Here is a 4,568-nt window from a genome sequence, read left to right as displayed (position 1 = left end):
CACTTGTAAACAAAATGACAAATAAATCTAAGTCTAAGAAATAAAAAAAGGCTTTAAAATGTATAAAATATAAAATTAAACATCCAAACATGTTAATCACACTAAAACTGGAAATCACTGAATCTGCTTAGCTTGTTTTTTTTTTTTTTTTTTTCCTGTTAATCCAATTAACCAGGTGAGATATGTAGGATCTGGGTAAGGCTAAAACTTTGATAAAAACACAATAAAAAGCCTCACAAAGAAAACTCACAACATAATCCTTTGCACACTTATGACAATTTTAAGGAATATTTGGGTGACAAATGTAATCAAAGAATGCAATGTTTATTAAAATGGTGGAAATATGTTTTAAAGTCGTATAACCATTAATGGATATGACTGAATTGCATTATATGTTGATATTTCACCGTCCACCTTGTTGTCCAGTTATGTAACTTCTTAAATGTCGCTGTATAACCCAGAAAAACAGGAGGGTTGCTGGGGTTATTTCTGTTTGCGAAATCAGAGCTGTGGCTTCATATTTCTAGGAAAGTTTCTTTTATTTGGCGCATCAGCAAAATGTCAGTGTCTTTAATTTGAAAAGGTAATAAAGAAAAACTTTTCATGTTTTTGCCAAGGTTGAGCATAGGCAACATTATTTAGAAAATGACTGATAACCTGCTGTGCAAAAGCAGCCGTGAAAAAAGAAATGTCACCCAGCTTTAAACATCATTAACAAAAACAAACATAATACAAAGCATAATCATTTTAACATAAACATAAATTAATAAGGCATGGATGGGATCAATTATTGTTCATAAAACGGCTGATCTTATTTCATTGGTGAAACCAAGTGGAGATCCTCAGAGTTGTTCTTGCACAAAAGGAAACAACAATTGTGACAAACTAAAAGAACAATAGCTTTAGAGACTGGGGAAAAATTGCTTTAACAGAAATTTACATTATATTAGTTGTTTATCTTTCGTAAAATTGATGCAGGATCAAATTATAAAAACAAAACTTTGCTTGGCTGAAAAACTAAAACTATTAGCTCAATGTTGACATGACATTTGTGGTGTATAGATACTTGAAAACAGGAAAAAGCCCCAAATATAAGGCTGTTTATATTGAAATACTGTTATTGTCCTATAAGATAACTCATTTATTTCATACAAGGCTTATAACTAATAAGATATTTTCATGCCTCTGTTTTTAATTTGTTTACAGGCAATAATTCTTTTTTTTTTTTTTACCATTAACAACTAAGAGGAATATTTTTGTCTTTTATTTAAGCTGCAGAATAACCAATATTGCTATCTTTAATGCACTATCGTAAACACAAAGGACCCCTTGGATTTAGCATTTAGTTAGCTCTTATTGTTTATTGGCCATGCCTAAAACTCTCAATGCTAATAATATTTTTAGCTTTTTGGAAAGAGTCCCTCTGCTCCGATGACAGTATTTGGTTTGTGGTTTAATTAGCCTGTTTGCTTCAGAACACAGATGGATGGACATTTTTAGAAGTAGAAATAGAAACAGAAGAATAAAAAATTTTCTCAGTGTTTTGGTGCAAATCACCAAACATAAAACTGTGATCATATACTATTGATGACCACATGTCCTCTAAGAGGAAAGGCAGAATGTTTTTAATCTGCATCAATGTTATCAGTGTTAGACATTTAGCAATACATGCATCCACATTGATACATCAATTTAAAGATTAGCAATCCAATCCCATTGATGCAAAATTCAAACATTGATCCACTTTCTAATTTTTAAGATACATTTTTATTTTAAAATTTACAAAGGTTCAGGTTATAGTAAACAAGTGAACTATTATTGTTTTCTATAATAAGATATATGCTGTTTTTGATTTCAGTGCTTGATGCCTGTAAGAGTCCAGGATTAAAATGGTCAAATCATGTTTTACTTATTTGTTTGTGAGTCCATATCACTGCCAATAATTGTATTAGGAGGGCAGATGATATCGTATCACTGACTTGTGAACTAAATTGAATGAAAGTTTTATTTTGACAGACTTTGCGATAAGGGCTAACATTAGCTTAACACATCTCATTGTGATGAAGCTGGCGATTTCAGGTAATAATACAGTTTAAGGGCTGCATGTAGCACTGTTCCCTTGCAGCAAGGGGGTTCTGGGTTTGCATGTTTTCCCTGAGCATGTGTGGGTTCTCTCCGTGTTCTCCAGCTTCCTCCCACAGTACAAAAACATGCATTTTAGTGTAATTGGCTTCTCTAAATTGTTCTTAGTTGTGAGTGTGTGTGTGTCTCTGTGTTGCCCTGCGACAGACTGGCGACCTGTCCAGGGTGGACCCCGCCTCTCACCCACAGATTGCCGGAGATAGACAAGAGGGAGAAAATGGATGCATTCAATATTTGTGTAATATGTCTGTTCTGGGGCATCAACAAATTTAGATGCCTTGTAGCAAAAAAAAAAAAAAAAAGTCTGTCTCACTTTTTAAAGGTTTGCAAAACAATCCTTCTCAGTTCATCTGCTTTATTGACTCTTTTAACCCTTTAAAGCCCGATCCAAGAATAAAACAAAACAGAAAATAGCTTTTTTTTGTTTGAATTCCTTATTTGGCCTTCTAAAAAAATATGTAAAAAGAAAAAACAGAAATACAGTTTTGATATTAGTAATTTATTACTATGGGATAAGTCAAGATTATTTTTTGTGTAGTCTTCTACTGGCTGTTATCAGGTATATCTGATTGTGTACAATAGGATTTTGAGCAAAGTTTTTACCATTAAATTATGCAAAAGGTGAAACCGTATGTATCAAATATGATACATTTGGCATTATAGGGTTAACAGAGGAGACAGACGTCAGACTGCTTTAGGCTGAAACTATCCTAGTTTACACACTGATTAAGAGCATAAGCAGATCCTGGACCACGATTGGAACCAGATTATATTAGAACACCAGACCTCCGTGAAAACAGCATTCTAAAAGTTCCTCTAGCTGAAGATGATCGAAATAAACAGCAAAGGTGACAACATATTTATACAGCCTCGGTGCTGTTGTGTGTGTTTGCTTTGTTTTTTAATTAGAAGCATTTTGTTTGTGGGGCAGTGATGCCCATTCTACTTCCAACACTGGAATTCAAACTGCAGTGAAGACATTTTTTGAATTAACAGAACATATTATGAGGAAGTATTTTTATTTTTTTTCTGCAGCCAGTTTGTGATCAGAAGTCAGGTTTTCTAGTCTCCCATTCAATCTCATTTCATCATTTCTATATAGCGCCAATTCACAACATGTAGTCTCAAGGCACTTTACAGAGACGATTCAACCAGTTCGTACAACCACATCTCTCCCATTCAGGAACAAGAACAACATTCTCCGAAATGGGCTTTCTTTATATAACTGCCCCTAAAATATAAAAGAGTGGAAGTTATTCACTGTTTATTAGCAATTCTGATATTTGTATCTCATTAAACCTAGAAATGTTGGTTTAATTATCTAAATTAGAACCAGGACGTGCTAAGCTAGAATGTGAAAAATGCTCAGAGCTATAACTTCTAGAACAAACGGATGCAGCTGCACCTCTATCCTGCATTCCTTATTTTATGCTTCTGAATATTTTTTAACTTTTATATTTAGTTTTTTAATGCATCGGTATAAATAAACTGCTCTTTAGTGGAATGGTTGAGCTGTGGCTTTCAAAATGTGGGTCTTTTGGGGCTCAGAAAATAAAAGAACAAAACCTTACAAATTATTATTAGAAGATTAGATTTGCTTATCATTATACATTTTGATATATTCAAATCATCAGTATGCAACGTATTTTAAAATCATATATAAAAATTTAAACCACAAAGTATTTAAAAATGAACTGTGAAGCTTTTCACCTGTGTAACTTTGTAAGAAAGGGAGTATCCTACTAGTTGGAATTCCTGTTTTCATTTAGAAACAACCTACTTGTGTGAATAAGGACCTTAAATAAACTGAAAATAAAACATGGAGCACAGGTAATTAAGCAAACACTAAGCCCAGCCGTCCAACTTTAGAGAGAGGATCCATTTCTTTTGATCTCAACAATTTGTTGACATGTTCTCTATTCAGAGGGATTATAATACAGAGTTTGAAAGAATTAATGTTGTCAATATGTATGTCTTTATTTATTTTGCAGTAATGTCTGATAGTTTGCAAACTTTTTGTGGGCCGAAGCTCATGCTGTTTTTAGGGTGGGGTGATGAAAAGTGAGCCCCTGCAGCAGGCTATGCTACATTTTGTTCTTATGTCCCTCTTGGATTCAGATATGCTCATTATGTTGCTCTGTTTTACTCTCTCAGCTGCAGACGTTCAACACCTCGGCCCCCTGCAGCACAGTGGAGGATCTTACCACTGGAGCAGCAATGTCACAAGTACTCCATCAGATGTAAGAGGTCACTCTGCATGTTTAGGATGGTCTGTCTGTAATAAATAAACATCTCCAATGTTTATTGACCTATATTCAGGGTTCCGGCGGGTCCTTAAAAAGTCTTAAAAGGCATTGAATTCTGCAAAATAAAACTAAGGCCTTAATTGGTATTAAAATGTCTTAAATCAGTCTTTCGTAGGTCTT

Source organism: Cyprinodon variegatus, unplaced genomic scaffold (assembly GCF_000732505.1).
Source record: "Cyprinodon variegatus isolate N-32 unplaced genomic scaffold, C_variegatus-1.0 Scaffold926, whole genome shotgun sequence".
NCBI classification, from domain to species: Eukaryota; Metazoa; Chordata; class Actinopteri; order Cyprinodontiformes; family Cyprinodontidae; genus Cyprinodon; species Cyprinodon variegatus.
This window is presented reverse-complemented; position numbering follows the sequence as displayed.